Here is an 18,058-nt window from a genome sequence, read left to right as displayed (position 1 = left end):
GTATGAGAACCATCCAGGAGTGAATTAAATCCTCCTGTCCCTTAGTCTGGGGGGTGGGGGGTGAGTGTTAGGGAGAATTCTCATTCAATGGCTAATTTCCCTAACCTAGTGAGTCCCTCAGCAGCTTTGCTGGATTTCTGGAGTTATGTTTTCCACTTGGTAAGAGTGTGAGCTTTTCCCCCATTTTTACCCATGTTTTGCCATGTGTATTTCATCTGTTTTTGTGATTGTGGACTCTGGAGTACACCAATTCAGTAGCCCCCTTCTTTTGTGTGTTACACAGCACCTTCAGTGCAGTGACACAGGGTTGTCTTTTAGACTTCCCACCGACTCCATTTCTCGGGCTGACTACTGTCCCCCAGAAAAGGGTAAAGTTGCCATTAACTTTACTTAGTCATTTAACCACAGATCTTACATCTTACATGGAGTACTGGAAAGGGTTAATCCTTAGCCCTTTTTATCTGTATCTCGTGGAGCATTGTTTCGCTCTTTTAACATTTAGACTTGGCTGGTGGCAGTGGTATCTACCCTAACTTTTCTACCGCGATTATACTATATAGACGTGGTACTGTTTTGGTCTATTATATTAGCCTCGAACTTAAACCCGCTTGACCAAATACTTTTTCTTTTGGCTCCAGTCGGGATTATTCGCCATTTCTTTTTGTTAAAGTCCTTCTTGTGTTTTACTTTGCGCGGCAAACCAGGTTTGCCTTCTTTGTTCATTGTCTTTTGGCGGGCTTCTGCCAAGAAGCCCTCCTCTGGGTGCCTGGGTGTCTAGGTGGGCTGAATGTGAGGGAGGGGTGTAGTCACCCCCTGCACAGGGTATCCTAGAAAAACCCAAGTCGCACTTTGCCATGATTGGCTGAGGTGGTTGTCCGGGCTGGACAACCCCCCTGCTGCGTGATTGACAGCCAGGCTGTGTGAATGGGGGATTTTCGCATAAAAGGCCGGATTCTTGGGCTAGAAGTCAGAGTCGCCACTGGAACTACAAGGAACTGAAGAGAAGCGGAGAAGAAGTCGGCTGCTGCAACTATCCCGTCCCGGTGAAGCCCTGCTGCAGTCCTAAACTATCTACCCTTCGACGACCAGAGAAGACCCAGTCCAGAGTCTTCTTCCCTTGAGCATGGTGGGGATTACCAGCTCATCTTCTACAGCCAGAGGATCCTCTTCGTGGTTGAAATCGCTGCACACTGCTGTAGTGGTCCGGATAGCCATCTGAAGAGCCTCTCCTGTTTTTAAGGAGGGCACCTTTTATTCACCGTCGCTGCTGGCGGCTTCAGCCCTGTGTGGTGCTGACCCCTCCAGACGTCCTCCTTCTTGCTGAAGTTCCAGGAACCATGAGTCTGCAGGAAACTACCGGGAACAACTGCCGTGGCACCAGCTTCTTCCTTGAATAAGGTACTGTGCTCTGCTTGAGGAAATCGGGTGAATCCCTTTTTCTCCTCCTACAAGGCTTGCCCTTATCTTCCCTCCTTCTTATAACTTTTGCTTCCTCCATTGACAATATCTAAGTACTCCTGGCTACATTGAATCGTGAACTGTCCAACTATTTGATCCTCGACAACAGGAACCCGGATTCACTTGACACTGGCTCCGGCCTATTGACTCTTGAATTTCTGTCCATGAGTGTTCTCTGTTTCTGTCTGCCTTGACAAAAGTATTGGCTATGATTTTTGCCCCCAACTCTCTCTGGGTATCTCAGGTGCTAAGTGTGTTTTTGCCCCGGTGACATTTTTTGCCGCGGATACGCGTTTCTTTAGTAAGATCGAATTGTCATTACTGTCAAAAAGTGATCGCATATGTATTCCCGGTAACGTCTTTCGTTTCACAACACCGGTCCGTTAAAACATAGGATACTTACCTTGAAGTTATACCGTACAAAGCAAATTGCTTGGTTGGGGTATATTTTACGTGTGGTTTTGAATTAATAGAAGTGTTGTGTTTATAACAAACGGTTTAAAAATAAATGTACTTATATTTTTTACCTGAAACCTTGAGTCAGTGTTTGCTTGAGTCACAGTAATTGTTGTCCCTTTGTGTAATCTCTGCTACTGCTCATATACTCTTGAGATAAGCCTGGCTGCTCCGCTACTGCTACCACTTTAACATAGTATTACAGGCTTGTATGAAAGGTAAAACTTGTATTACCACTTGTAGTCTTAATTGTGTGTAGTGGTCCCTAAGGCCACTGCACAGTATTCTGCCTAACACCAGGCATAGTACTGGCCTCGTCGCCACTGTTATATGTCGGTGGCGGAATCCCTGGCCCCCACCGTAGTGCTCTGTGAGCCCCGGGCCTCCCGCCTCTCCAAAACTCACACGGAGATGAAGTTCTCTGCTCGGGCTCCACGGTCACGAATGCCGCAGCCGGGAACGCCCCCTTTATTAATAGTGCACGCGGCGGCATGCAACATCACGCCGCCGCGTGCGTTCCCTTAAAGGAACAGCACCACACCTGCCAGCTATGTAGACCTACTACCAAAACCGGTACCACTGCATTTTCCAATGTAAAAATTATCTTGCGAAAGGGGGACAGAGCACACAATTCCGGGGCAGTCCCATACATGCCAACCCTCCCGATTTAGGCGGGAGACTCCTGATTTTTCAGTGAAAAATATTGCAATTTTTCACGTTCTCCCGCCTAAAATAAATCTTTGCCCTATGCATTCCTATGGCAAAATATTTGTCTCCCGATTTTTCGGACGTAATCTCCCGCATAGGTGGGTTGAAATGTTGCCATGTATGCAGTCCCCGCAAAACCGGGACATCTGGTCACCCTAATACAGGCGCTGCTATGCATGTAACTGTCACAGGACCAAATATCCAGGGTTGAGTGGTTGTGGATCGTTCTCATTGTGAGTATACAAAAAGTATCCTCGTTTGAGAGTGGAAATGAGCCTCATGGATCAGCACACATGTATTTTTCATTGTGTTAACACTTAATGGTACAGGGGGAGTTCATGGCGTTATGCTAAAAAAAACACTGGCTGGCCATGTATCTGCAAAGACCTCTTGCCATTGTTTATATAGAAGGCAGTGTGTCGTGTTCACAGAGCTAGTGTATCAGCGCCACAAAACGCAGGGCATTCTTTGCTTCAGAGCTGCTGCCATAGCAACGCAGTCCGCAGCCAGATGACGTCACCCTTCTGCCCTCCCATAACCTTACAGGTTGACGAGGGAGGAGAGTCTGCTGCGCTGGGGCGTATGTGCAGAGATGCACGCTCGCACGTCTCTAGAGTGAGTACCAGCTCTTGAAAAGTCTTTGCTTGCAAAATGCAAGCCCAGTGACAACCCCCATCCCCACTCCGACCCCCTGCCTCTCCAAACCCTAGTAAAAAAGAAATCCACTTTTTGGATTGTTTTTGGATTGCTTCTGGCTTGTTTTCAAGCTGCAGATTTTTTTGGGATTTATTTTGGATTTTTTGGGGATTTTTCCAAGCAAGGATTTATTTGTCTTGGGTTGGAGGATTTATTTTGGATTTTTACTGACTTGTTTCTCAGTAGAAACAATCCACTAACACTAACTGGCAGGCACGCATTTTTACAGGATTTATTTTGGATTTTTACTGACTTGTTTCTCAGTTAAAACAATCCACTAACACTAATTGGCAGGCACGCATTTTTACAGGATTTATTTTGGATTTTTACTGACTTGTTTCTCAGTTAAAACAATCCACTAACACTAATTGGCAGGCACACATTTTTACTGGATTTATTTTGGATTTTTTGACAAGCAAGGATTGTTTGATTTTAAAGTGAGGATTATTTTGGGATTATTTTCAATTTGTTTCTCAATAAAAAACAATCCAGCAACACTACACATTTTTACCGCATTTATTTTGTATTGTTTTACCAGCAAGGATTGTTTGGTCTTACATTGGAAGATTTATTTTTGATTTTTTCCAACTTGTTTCTCAGTAAAAACAATCCAGTAACTCTAGGCACACATGTTTACTGCATTTAAATGTTGGAATGTTTACCTAGCTTAAACATTGTTTGCCGTTATTTAGGATTTTAATGTGGTTAAAAATGTCACACAGTTTATTTCTTTTGGAACTTTTATTTGTGCACTAAAAGTTCCATTGCACTTAACTATTTCTTTATCAAATAATGCCCAGTCGCTAAGCTTTATCTTCAGGGTATACGGATTTGCCGCCATAGGAATAGCACTCTATCCATTGTCTTCAGTGACTTTAGTGGCTTTGCCAATGCTTGTTTTACACGTGGCTTCAGTGGCTTTGCCAATGCTTGTTTTTAGCACATGGCCGATACTGACCCGACTGAGTCCGGTCTCTGATCCACTTTTCTTATTTGTGATGCTGTGTTGTATTATTATTGGTAAACACTTTTGCTGTGTGTGTTGTATGTGACAACTTTGATCTACGGCAGGAGCATTCATTAAATCATTATTTTAAAAAAATCTCTGAATCATGCTATAGACACACATGTTTGTTTACATATTATTTTTGATAGTAAATTGGTTTCCATTAAGTTTAACAAAGCTTCAGAGAGGCTGTGGTGGGCAGCGCTTTTATTAAATCGGAGAGTCTAAAAAAGTGTACAATTTTGCAATCTCCATTATGCACCCATATACATGCAAACATCCGTTCAAGAGACCTTAGTCCAGTGCTGATATTTTCATTCTGCTTTCTGGGACGTAGAGTCTGGATTTATAATGGGGGAATACAAGCTCCAGGATGCAAGGAATAAAACAGGAATAAACTTGCACTTTAAAAACGTAATGGGGCATATTGACATGTATGCATAGCATTCACTGGGAGAGATTTATGTTTTTGCATGGGGGAACACAAAAAAAGGATAAGACTGCCACACAAGGGTGGGTGTGGCTATTCTTTGTTAGTGGTGGAACAAAATCAAACTTCACCCTGCCGGAATAAAGCCTTCATTTAAGAACACTTTCCTCCCATTGTATTACAATGGGCATATGCAGCATTGCACTTATCTGATAGCAAATTGTCCACCATCGGGACTGAAAAACCCACACATGAACCCAGAAAGTCCCCTTGTGTGGTTCCCTGCACTGGAAAGGGAGATATCAAGACCCCAGTGGAGACAAGGAAAAATGAATTAAACAATTCACAGAAAATTAATGGCGGGTTGTCCTCTGCAGGAGGTATTTGGCATGTGTTGTACCCTGACCCAAGTGTGGTGGAGGCTGTGAAGACTGCTCATACAGATACCTGACCTCGTCCACCCAGAGCAAGTTCCAGGAGTTGACAGGCCCATTGCAGTAAAAGAGGTACAGGTGCAAATCACATGATAAACCATGCTGACAAACATATCCTTATAGAAATATGTGTAACACTAAAAAGAAAGTGCAATTTTAGTTGCCCCACCCCATCCTCCTCCCCATTTTCACTGAAAAACTACATTTACCAGAAGGAAAAGTAATTTGAGCCTAATCTCCATATGGTTTGCAAATGTGCTTTCAAGACACACTACAAAATGTATTTTGTAATAATAAGGTCACCTACTTTTAGTCATCTTTTTTTCTTCATTCACATGCGGCTGCCAGAGCGACTGCAACTTTCTTCTTCCCCTGCTCTCTACTATTATGCCTGCATGCACGTGCAAAGGTAAGCCCCTCACCACTGGGCTCCCACACGAGGCGCGCATCGGCACATTGACTTTGTTGAATATTGCAATAATTGTGCCTGCATAGACATCTTATCAGCGAGAATGTTTAAACACTGTTGAGCTTTGATAACGCTCTGTTTGTTGCCGCATTGCATTTTACCTGCCTTATGTCCATGGATTTTTGCCATTCTAAGATGGTCGTTTCCACTGCCTGCACCAGGATGCTGGGCACGGTGCTGCTGGGTATATGGGATTGGCTGGGGCTGTCTACATCTGGCCCAATGGGAAGGCCGGCAGGCTTGGCCGGCCCTCCTAACAAGGCCAACTCCTAAGGCCCTGTCTACCCCTGTCCATGACGGTCGTCTGTGTGTCCGTATGTTCCCCAACCCCCTTGGTCGCCTGTATTTCCATATGCTCCCCACACCCCCTTGGTCGCCTGTGTGTCCGTCTGCTCCCCCCCCCCTTGGTCGCCTGTCTGTATGTTCCCCAACCACTTGGTCGCCTGTGTGCCTGTATGCGCCCCAAACCCCCCTCCCCCCTTGGTCGCCTATGTATCCGTATGCTCCTCAACCCCCCTTGGTCGCCTGTGTGTCCGTACGCTCCCCACCCCCCCTTGGTTGCCTGTGTGTCCAGATGCTCCCCACCCCACCCCCCTTGGTCGCCTGTGTGTCCGTATGCTCCTCACAACACTCCCCATTGGTTGCTTGTATGTTTGTATGCTCCTCACCCCACCTTGGTCGCCTGTGTGTCCGTATGCTCCCCCCCCTTGGTCGCCTGTGTGTCTGTATGCTCCCCACCCCCCTCCCTGGTCACCTGTGTGTCCATATGCTCCCCACCCCACCCCCCTTGGTCGCCTGTGTGTCCGTATGCTCCTCAGAACACTCCCCATTGGTTGCTTGTATGTTTGTATGCTCCCCACCCGCACCTTGGTCGCCTGTGTGTCCGTATGCTCCCCCCCCTTGGCATAGCTCTCAACTCTCACGCTTTTGGCGGGTGTCACCCGCCTTGTAAACAGCTGACTCACCCGCCAAGCCTCCAGCACGCCCATTCATTTCAATGGGCGTCTCACCCGCCAAAACTAAAATCGGGTGTTTTCACCCGCCTTCGCGACCCAAATGGTTGAGAGCTATGCCTTGGTCGCCTGTGTGTCTGTATGCTCCCCACCCCCCTCCCTGGTCGCCTGTGTGTCCGTTTGCTCCCCACCTCTCCCTGGTCGCCTGTGTGTCTATATGCCCCCCCCCCCTTCCCGGTTGCCATGCAACATGTGGCTGGCACCATGTATTTTCCAATCTTTATGTACTTATACTGTAACCTTAAGCATTGTATGTACTTTTGCTCTGTAATCAGCAAGTAAAAGCTCCTTGACACCTCAGGGTTTTGGGCGCTATATAAGAACAGTAAATAATTTAAATAAATAAATAAATAGAGAATATCATTTAACTGTGCTGCTTATAACAGAGGGTGTTTTAAAAAAAAGTGTTTCTGAGGAGAGTGGAGTTAAATTTGCTTGTGTGAGCAGCAGCTTATTGTAAAATATTTTTATTTTAGCACTGTGTATGTATAGTTATGCTATTCTGTTGCATTTCTTACTTTGGAGACCTAACCACTTCGTTTTGAGTGAGCGCTGTTACTTTCTGCTCATTGCAATGGGAGTCGGCCTGTTTTCGGCTTGTTTTGGAGGGGCATTGAGCTTTTTTTTTGTTGGGCCTGGCAACGTGGGTAGCAATGGCGGCGGAAGAAGATACGGCGGCCGTGCTGGTGGGCTCGAAAACCAGGATAAATACCACACAAAAGGTAAGTGACCACGCGCTTATTTATGTTCGCGTCGTTAGGTAACACAGACACACATGTTTCAGTTTACATCGATGCGTGTGACTAGAGGTCTCTTTACAATTACTCGTGATAAATGCAGCTTTGTTTTTTATTTTTCCAGCTTTCTTTCAATGGTCCAATTTGTTTCATTTTTTTGCCTCAGAGAATATGATTTTAATCTCAAATCAATGGCGCCTCAAAATGCCCTGGTTTGTAGCAACTGCTAATTGTGTACATGTGGATATTTACTTTTTCGCCTGCCGATGGATGGTGGCTTTTCCGCCTGCCGCATTGCTTGTTTTTAAGTATGCAGTTTTATTCACATTCGTGCCATATCTGCGCACACACAAATACTAGTGATTCCAAACACAGCTCCAATCTTTTAAAATAAGCAGCCGTCACAACTCGTGCGCCATTTTACGCATGTGCGTTTTGTGAGCAGCTCTGCATGCCTAACGAACAAGAAAGGAGCCACACATCCAGCCTATAGTCAATATTAGCATTTTCTGGACTCGGCGTCAAGACTGGAGTAAATGATAATTTTAGTATGTGACTTTAGGGCAAACTTTCCAGAAAACCCTTATATTTCCTCTTTCATAACGGGAGTGTTTATAGCAGAACAGGACAGAGGCTGCATAATCAGGTAGACATGAAGCAGAGGATATAAACCGCCTCTAAAATCAACAGAATAATAGAGGGAATAAAAACAACACAGAACACTTGCTTCAGAGTTCAGACCCTGTACAGGCAAGAGAGAATAGACTGTTTAAAAACCGAGCAGGTTCACGGGAGAGGACACACCATTTCAGAACAGAGCACGTTCACATAAAAGAATGAACTATGTGTGTGGGGGGAAAGGTATAGCCAACAGCAGCCAAAGAAATCCTACGATCGCCCGGTGTGTTAGCAGCTTGTGAAGTGAACACCACCGAAATGCTAACAATTGCAGCATGACTGCGTAGGAAGACACGATCTGCCTCTTTACCCACGCCCCGCTGCACCCCTCGAAGTTTCAGTCTATTCACTTGTTGAACTTTTGTATAGTGCCTGGACAGCAGGAGAGGTTTCCAGGTCCTCGGCCCCCAGTCTAATGCCTGTTCTCGAGGGACAATACGTGGTGCATTTTCTTCAGTGGTGCATGCATGCTTCTACCAAACATGCTGCCCCACTGCTGCGGAAATAGCCACCTTGATTGGTTACTGCCGCATAGCGTTGCAGCATGCACAATCAGACTTCTTGTGTGGGCTAATAACCAAAAGCCTATCTATGTGACCCCTGAGCTTCGATTGGTATTGGTAGATATGGGTGAGGTGGGGTGGGCATGGTAGTGTGGAACAGAAGGTGAGAGAGGCAGATTGTGTGGTTAAGTGGGATGAGGTGACATTGGATGGTTTAGAGAGGGGTATGGTGTAGAGGGGTGGAGTAGGTGCATAGAGAATAGTAAAGCATACTCGAGCAACAGTGGGAATGGGAAGGGATGGGACAGCAATGCGTGACAAAGGATGGATAGGGTAGAGAAGTACAAGGAGGGGTGGGTCAGAAGAGGTTAGAAAGTTTGGCCCGGTTAGGGATCGTCACAAATGGCACAGAAATCACCCCAACTCTCTCAGGCAGTTTAAAGCTTTTTATTGAAGGTTTGGTAGGCCCTAAGACTCTCTTTCTCGTTTTGTAATTAACCCCCTCCCTAACCCACACATCCTTAAACCTGTAAGGCAAGACCTCCAAACAAGGAAAACCAATCCTCTTAGGTTAAAAGCTTGGTGCACCTCTTTGCAAGGAAACACATTTATTTTGTATATTTTGTATACCAGAAGGGAAAAGGTGATGGAAGGTCCCATAGAACCTAACTGTCACCAAGTTATATAGTGCCCACTGCCAGTTTCCCTAGGCACACACGCACACGCTCTGCAGGTCATTGAGGTGCTTAGGTTGCAAACACGTATCTTTTTCAGTGGCAGTGCCTTTCATGTGCATAATAGGACAATTAGAACTCAAATGGAAGTTTGTGACAAAGAAGCTGCACATCTACGTTTGTTTATTACACAACTTCTTGCATGTCTTAAATCGCTGAAAATACAGTGGGGTTAAAGAGATTTTTCAGGTTGACATTATTTTGCATTCTGGGACTTATAGTTTACCATTCAGGATGTGAAAATTAAAGCCACAAGGAACATTTACACCCACCTCTGCCCAAACACACACTCCTTGGATCCCCTTAATTGAAGCTATAAACGGGCCACTGGTGTAATAAAAATGTCTTAACCAGGTCTGCCCCCACCCACTCAATTTATAAGCACTATATGTGGTTCTGTTGAAAACAAGCATTGGCAAAGCCAACAGTTTTGGCTCGTGTATAAGTATTAGGCATTTGCCAGGCACTACTGTTATATGCACAGATGCTCGCTCCATTTTGCAGTTGCTACCACTGATAGCCAGTTAATGCCACTAAAGCAGTGCCTGCCTGGCAACTGCCTTTCCAAGCCTACACAAAACCCCAAACTATTGGCATTGCCAGTGCTTGTTTTTGGGCGGTATTTATTACTCTACAAAAAAATAGAGATACCATTATTTATGCTGGCTATAGGCAACTCTTCTACTGCAGTGGAATCACACTGTTGGACACAGCAGTGGCAGATGTTGTGTTGTGTTACAAGCATAACATCCAAACCATCTCTAGTCAATATAATTAAATATTATATTAGCATTATCTTTTAAAGAAAACTATCAGCATGGAAACACGACAAAATGCAATTCCTAGTTTTAATGCAGTATGCGCATTGTCGCAATGGTTCCTAAAAAAAAAAAAAAAAAAAAAGAGAGCATTTCTGCGCATATTCACTGTCTATGCCAAGTTTGTCCAAGAGTTTCTTAAATAAGTCTACAACACAACAGTCAGAAAAAACACTGGACAACATTCTTGGTAGAGAGTTTATGCAAGGGATGCATCATCTTGATGAATTAGATGGGGCAATTGACAATTTAATAAGATAGCTCATTGAGTTGGGCACTTTCTCAAACAGTTGTGCATAATCTGCAAACGCAGGTTCGGGCTCAGGGCAAACCCAGACTTGTATCAGTCCAATGTTAATAAATTATGTACATATACATCTGATGATAATAATAATCAGGTGTTAGAGTAAAGCAATATTTTAACCACAGCATCCTTAACTCAAATATGCCACAATAGAAGAGATTAACATAAACGCAGGGACCAAATATACCAAAGGATCTTTCCAAACCATTACTATTCAAATGCAAAGTGCTGGATTGCAATGAATACAATTGAAATGGCAGTTGCCGTTGTAAATTATACACATTGCAATCCCTCCTAAATTCCAAGGTAACTTGGGTGGAAAGTGAGTTTGGCGCGTATGTGTCATGTGTGTAGATATCCATTTCCTGACTGTTTTCTCACATGGAACACTAGAGATTGATTTTGCTGGTGCGCACATTGCTTCACAATTGATCTCTTGGGCCCCCCCCTCTTCTCTCCTTCCTCTCCCCTGTCACACCTGATGAGGTATCTAGACCAGTCCTGGTACCTGCTCACCCTGCCACCCACTCGCACTGCCTCTGGGCCACCCCTTGCACTGGGGTCTGTATCTGTACCCATACAGCCCCCCCGCCCTTTATCTTTATGCATTTATCAGACACACCCTGTCTGCTGTCTTATCCCAGCACTTGCCACTTGTTGGCTGCACTACCACTGTTTGTTGCCTTTATTATTTATTTATTTTCTATTTATCCGTTTCTCCTCTGCTCCACACTTCCCTCTCCCCCCCCCTCCATGCACTTTTCCCCTTCCCCCTGCCCCTGCGCAATCTCAATGTCACCTGGCCTAGTAGTCTGTCTTCCCTCAGTTTCCCCTCCCTTGCCTCGTCATGCCTTGAAACACTTGTGTATAGGCGCGTTATAAATGCCATATCATATCTATGTCTTAGCACAATCTGAATTGTCGTCAGGCCGAGTACAATAGTTAATTTCACATCCTTACTGTTCATGGCCTGTAAGAATGTCATTGTATTTTCCCTTGTTCCCTCCCTTGCCTTGAAGCGCTTTGAAACACATTGTGTATAGACGATATATAAATATACGATCGTATCATGAACCGCTTTGCTCACATAGCCTGCATCCTAGTTGCTATGTTTCATAAAGTTTATAGCGGCGACTAGTTGTACTTTGCTTGCTCTTATAAAACTTTTTACACAAATCTTTTTTTGCATTTCAGAATTTATCCATGTTAAAGCCAGGGAAATGGGCTTTCCAATACTCTCTGCATCCGAGTACAGAAAAGCCCTTCAAAATAAAATTGGGAACTACCGGATGAAGAAGGAGCCAGACCTGGTCTTTTCTACACCAGTGTAGTTGGGCATTCCCTTGCTCCCTGGGCTGGACCCCACCTGACTCACTTGCTTTCTGGGCTGGGCCTGGATAATTGTGTGACTCCCTGGACTGGTTCTGTGTCCCCTCTCAAACTTGCTCCCTGAGCTGGACCCCACCGGACTCACTTTCTCCCGTGGCTGGGCCCCACCGGACTCGCTTGCTCCCCGGACTGGGCCTGGATACTCGTGTGACTTTCTGGACTGTTCTGGTTCCCCTCACCCTTGCTCCCTGGGCTGGACCCCACCGACTTGCTTTCTCCCTGGGCGTGACCCCCCCCTGGACTGGTTCTGTGTCCCCTCTCACCTTTGCTCCCTGGGCTGGATCCCACCTGACTGGTTCTGGGTCCCCTCTCACCCTTTATTTTTAAATTGTAAGCACCCGTTTTTGGGATTGCTACAGTCATGTTTTTGTGCTATGTACACAGTGTCCGATTGAACCTCTGCTTCTTTTCAATAAATATAGTGGGAAGAAAAAAAAATGTGTTGCTTCTTTTTAAATATAGTTAATATGCCATTAAATGGTCTTGACTTTCATGGCCATTTTACCTAAATGACTGTGACCTAATAAGTCATCACTATTGTTATAAAAGCAATTCAAAATGCAACACTGTGAAATGGGTAGTAATTAAGTCACAGTGACGCTTTTAAAGCCCAATTCAACAAGGTGAGCCAAATGTGTTTTTAAGCATTTCTTTTCAGGATTATAGTAAACATTATTTTTGTTAAACTCCTAAAAAAAAAGTCCAGCTCATAAACCGAAACAATGCCTATATTGTTAAAGGATATTTTGAGGATTGCTTTGTTTTTTTTATTTGTAAAGTATTATTTGGTGACTACATTAATTGCTTTTGAATTTCAAAAGGTTTATTTGGGGATTGCATTGCTTTTGGATTTCTACGAGGAAGGATTTATAAATAACATATTTCGGGTGCATTAAGCCAAAAGGAAGCCAGATGTAATCTGTTGCTTTTGGATTTATTTAGGGATGGCACTGGTTTTGGATTTTTATAGGATTGTTTGGGGATTGCATTGTTTTGGGATTTTTGCTGGATTGAGCATTGGATTGCTTTTGGATTTTTATAGTTTGGGGGTGGATTATTTGGGGATTGGATTGCTTTTGGATTTATAGTGGATTGTTTGGGGATTGGATTTTTAGTGGATTGTTTGGGGATTGGATTGTTTTTGGATTTTTAGTGGATTGTTTGGGGATTGGATTTTTAGTGGATTGTTTGGGGATTGGATTGCTTTTGGATTTTTAGTGGATTGTTTGGGGATTGGATTGTTTTTGGATTTGTAGTGGATTGTTTGGGGATTGGATTGTTTTTGGATTTTTAGTGGATTGTTTGGGGATTGGATTTTTAGTGGATTGTTTGGGGATTGGATTGTTTTTGGATTTTTAGTGGATTGTTTGGGGATTGGATTGTTTTTGGATTTTTAGTGGATTGTTTGGGGATTGGATTGTTTTTGGATTTTTAGTGGATTGTTTGGGGATTGGATTGCTTGGATTGTTTTCCACTGAGGATTGCTAATTAACATATTTCAGGGTGCATGAAGCCAAAAGGAATCCAAAAGCAATCCACTGAGTACAATGGGAGTTTCTGGAGTTAAAGAGGATTTAAAGAGGATTTAAATGTTTGGGAAAATCCAGTAGCAATCCACTTTCAATCCAGATTTTTTTGGTAGGGAAGATCCCCAAATAATTTTCGAACATTCTCGAAAAGATGATTCGTGGATTCATCACATTTTGCGACACACTGTAAAGGGAGCTGAATGCATGGAAACAATGTGCGCAGTGGCAGAGACTCAAATACCGAATTTAAAACGGGCATTGGCAAAACCTACCGTTATGGCTATTGTATAGGCATTCAGCAGTCATTTACTAGATATTTGTGAACTGCAGCCATCATATTCTCAGGTAATTAACAATATTACAAGTGTTTTTTCTGAGTGAAGGCTGGACGCGGGAGAGGTTGCTGGGGTGAGTTGCGGGTGCATCCATAGTTCAGGGTGCAATGTGGAGGGCTTTGGGGAGTGGGGACCTAGGGTGGGTTGGTGCTGGGGTGAACTAGGGTGGGAGGGAGTTATAGGGTGAGCGTGAGTGAGTGGTTCTTGGCTGATACTGATGGCATACAGCTCTGGTGCTGGGCTGAGCTAGCATGGGTGGAGAGCTGGAAGTGCCAGTGTTGGTGAATGGAGGTGCTGATAGAGTGGGTGGCGGGGTGCAGTACTTTGGTGGGGTGGTTGGATGGGGACCACTGCAGTGAGCTAGGGTGGGTTGGCTGTGTCTATTTCATTAATTTATTTATTTTTACATTTACATAGCGCACATACAGTCCTTGGGCATCGCAGCGCTGTTACTTGTGTCTAACTTAGTTACAGGGGAAACGTATGCATGTAAGTCATATATACATAACAGACACTACTGGGGTGATCCATGCTGAGTGAGTGAGGGTGCTGAAATATAGTGGGTGGGGTGTTTAGGTGAGCTTTAAAGTGGGTTTGAGACTGCTGTTTCTGGGTGAGGTGTGCTGGGGTGATCTAGGGTGGGTGGGTGAGGTGTGCTGTGGAGAGCGAAGGTGGGTGTGCTGTGGATAGTTAAGGTGGGTGTGCTGTGGATAGCTAAGGGTGAGGAATGTGACAAGTGAAAGGAGCAGAGTGCAACTTCCAATACTTTCTTAAACGGGTTTCTTGCTGAATCACTGTCAGACATGTTTACAATTTAAAATGGTGTGTTATTCTTATGCTCCCATGATGCTCTTTGCTTTTATGCAAATGGTAGACTTGTTTTCTATGGAGAGATACTGGGGGTCATTATATGTGTGCCAGTATCCAATACCAACAAACTGACCTACCTTTTTTCCACTGCCTGATATCCCGGTATTACCAGGATGTTCCAGGTGGCAGAAAGGCTGGTAATTCCCCATTCATGGAGTCACAAAGGACTCCATTGAGGGGATTGCCGGTATTACCGGCAACAGCAAAACCGGCTGTTTTTTGCCGGTCAGGGCCTGATTTACTTCCAACTACCAGGATGTTCCATGTGGCAGAAAGGCCGCTAATTCCCCATTCATGGAGTCACAAAGGACTCCATTGAGGGGATTACCGGTATTACCGGCAACAGCAAAACCGGCTGTTTTTTGCCGGTCAGGGCCTGATTTACTTCCAGCTATTGGCTGGAGGCAAATCAGTGACCCCCACCGGCAAACCTGTACTTTTGTGGTGCGGGAAGCAGAATGACCACCACTTTTCCCGCACCGCAAAAATGTTATAATGACCGCTGCTGTGTTGCGTTACCTGGCCTGGGGCCACACCCCTCAGCCCCACACTTCTTCCGCACAGCCCCCCGCCCACCCAACGAGAAGAGCGTTCCCCCCAGTAAGTACATTTTTTCCATTTCCAACATTGCGCAATGCCCTGTCCGTCCTAGAGTTAGGAACCGGCATTGATAGAGGATTAACTGGAGCACGCACACATTCAAGCTTACCCCTGAGGTATCATTCTCACTTTTGTTCTGCAAAGTTCATCCCTGCAGGTTTCTTTTGCCATGCAATCGAATGACCACACCAAATTTCGTTGAGGCATAGGTTCTGCTTTAGTACATATGATAAAGCTGGCTACTTCTCCGCTCTCACCACTGTGGCCAGTCAAGTAATGTGCACACTTCACGGCAGTATCCTTGTTGCTACGCTGCAGGTCATGGGCAATGCTGAACGGCCGCCCAAAGCGAGGCAGGGTAACTGCTGTTACCATCAGCAGGCCTTGGGAGGGGCAACACAGCCTCCCCCTTTTGCCTGCCCCTCTCCTTCCCCCAAGCTGGGAGACACGCAGTCTGTGCAACACAATGCTGAGGAAGGAGGAGGTGTGAGCAATCACCTCACCCTTCCTCCATGCACCAAGGTGCTAAGCACCTAAGGAAACCAACAGGCAGGCAGGGCCCAGTTTCAAAGACCTGCCCCCCCAGGGGGGGCAGATAGTCGGCTATCCGGCTGGGGGCTGAAACATAACAGCCCCAATATACTACGCACATCAAAGACTCAGGGCCTCCCTGGGTCTTATCAATACAGAACGGCTTGCTCTGAGAAAACACAAACAGTTTGTGGACCCTGAACGGGGACCCAAACACACAGGAGGTGCACTGTTTACTCAGTGCCTTCCAAAACCTTTGCTTCTTTACCACAAAACCCTCCCACCCTACAAATAAGGGAGAAGAACAAAGGAAAAGAAGTACAGGGCACTGTACGGTGCCCACAACAAGTCGAGGGACATAAGAAGCGGGCACGGGCCAGAGGAGGTAACCCCAAGACCCGGTGCCCAAAAGTATTGTTACTATCATGATATGTGATTATTGTTATCTGCATAACCATATCTGTACAATAAAAGCTACGGCCTTTTATTGCCAACACTTGACAAACAATGTGTGAGACAAATTATTCTGGGTGAGGGTATGGGATCGGCAAAATACAAGTATGCATGCATATGGGTTCAGCAGTTACTGAAGATTTTCCACATTTTCGGGGTGAAGGCTTGTGCACCACAACACTGCAATCTCGCAGGAGTATAGAGTGTGCACGCTGCAGTGTGCACAGCTTCACAGCAGAGCCGTTGGTTGGGGAGGCTGTATCCCGGGGTCTTTTAGTTGTACCTCCAGATAGAAGCTCAGGGCTACAACCAAAAGGCTACCTATCCCCGAATCCCGACAGTCCGACATTAGCGTAGCACTGGATGTTTTCCAGACCTAGTAACACCTCTGCTTCAAGGTGCCATCACTCTGACCTGTTAGTGCATGGACAAACACACTTATACCACTGTCTGTTCCGGTTCAACCCTTTACCTACTCTGGATTCCAAGGAATCGTCACAGCTAGTTTCGCTGTAGGAACAGACAACTTCTCCCTGTGGAGGGGGTTTCTTTTCTTCTTGGTCCTGATCCACTGGCAAACCTTCATGGGAAGGCAGCCAGAATCAAAGTAACTGGAGGAGTTATTACTCTGAAGATAATGCTAGGGACAGTGACCACATAGGGCAACCAGCAGGTAACTTTTCCCAGTGACTCTCCCACACAGTCCACTTTAGAATGGAATCGAGGCATCAGTCTTAAGTTTCCACACCTGTGCAGGCCTGGGTGTGCATTCAAGATTATTATTATTGAACATCACAGGGGGAACGGTTTCCCAGGAATGCTGGGGTGAGCAAGGGTTTGTTGCTGGATTGAGCTATGGTGGGTAGTTGGGTGAGCTAGGGTGTATGGGTCGGGTGTGATGGGATGAGCTGCAGTTTTGTGGGTGGGTTTGCTTGAATGAGCTAGGGAGGGTGGGGTACTAGTGAGAGTGAGGATGGGTTACACTATTGGTGTTCTATGTTGAGCAAAGCTGGGTGAGAGGATGGATGGTGCTGGGGTGAGCTAGGAAGGACCAAAGGGGGTGGGGGTTGTGTTGAGCAAGGATTGGTGCTGGGAGAGCTGGGAGAGCTTGGAGGGAGCTGTTGCGAGCTAAGATGGGTGGGTAGGTGGTTGGAGGTGTGCTTAAGTGAGCTATGGATGGGTGCTCGAGTGAGCTGGGATGAGCATTGGGTTACTGGGATGAGCTTGGTTGGGTGGTGTGCTAGGATGCGCAAAGGTGGTTGGGTGGTGGGTGAACTAGGCATGGTGGTTTGTGCACTAGAGTGAGCGAGCTGAATGGGGCATTGGGGTGAACAGTTTTTGGTGGGGTGATGGGTGTGTGTGTGTGAGGCGAGCAGGTGCTAGAGTGAGCTATTGGCAGAGAGTTATGAGGCTAGATGCTAGGCTGGGAGTCTAGGTAGAGTGAGGTTGGGCTTTTGGTGTGTGTGAGTAAAGACTTTGGAGGGTTTAAGTGGTTCTGTAAGGTTGTGTGTGCGGTGGTGTTTTGAGGTTGGACGGTGGAGTGAGATGAGGTAATGGTATGAGGTTAGGTAGGTTGGTTGAATGTGTTGTGAGGGGTTGGGGTGTGGGTAGTGTGGGTCTGTGATGTAAAGTGAGGTGGTAGAATGAGGTTGAGTAGGTAAGTGTTGTGGGTTGGATGAGATGAGGGGGCTATGTGAGGTGGTGAGTGAGCTACGGTGTGAAACAAGATTTGTGGGGGGGAGTTGGCATGTGGATGTGGTGAAGTGAGGTGGTGCGATGATGTTGAGTGGTTAGTATGGGTCGAATGAGGTGAGGGTGGGTGAGTGCTGTGAGGTGAAGTTGGAGGGTGGGATTCATGGGGTAATGTTAGGAGGCAGTGTGAGTGGTGTGGGTATGTGCAGTGGTGA

At 45.7% G+C, this 18,058-nt stretch overlaps 1 protein-coding gene and 2 long non-coding RNA genes across 3 annotated transcripts in view; 2 read left to right on the top strand and 1 right to left on the bottom strand.

Annotated features, from left to right (window-relative positions):
* SLC2A1 (solute carrier family 2 member 1) overlaps positions 1–18,058 on the bottom strand; it is a 1,088,583-nt gene that overhangs the window by 918,363 nt on the left and 152,162 nt on the right. The window lies entirely within an intron of this gene.
* The window catches only part of LOC138473697 (uncharacterized), a 61,965-nt gene continuing 47,075 nt past the window's right edge, over positions 3,169–18,058 (top strand). Inside the window, exon 1 of the long non-coding RNA XR_011268860.1 lies at positions 3,169–3,237. This is a non-coding gene — a long non-coding RNA (uncharacterized lncRNA). The remainder of the gene's footprint in view (positions 3,238–18,058) is intronic.
* Positions 7,278–12,271, top strand: LOC138472595 (uncharacterized). The gene is made up of 2 exons (XR_011268645.1): positions 7,278–7,392; positions 11,639–12,271. It is a non-coding gene; the product is annotated as an uncharacterized lncRNA (long non-coding RNA).

Source organism: Ambystoma mexicanum, chromosome 8 (assembly GCF_040938575.1).
Source record: "Ambystoma mexicanum isolate Mex_15411 chromosome 8, UKY_AmexF1_1, whole genome shotgun sequence".
NCBI classification, from domain to species: domain Eukaryota; kingdom Metazoa; phylum Chordata; class Amphibia; order Caudata; family Ambystomatidae; genus Ambystoma; species Ambystoma mexicanum.
The sequence above is the reverse complement of the archived record's forward strand: the minus strand, read 5'-3'. Positions and strand labels throughout refer to the sequence as shown.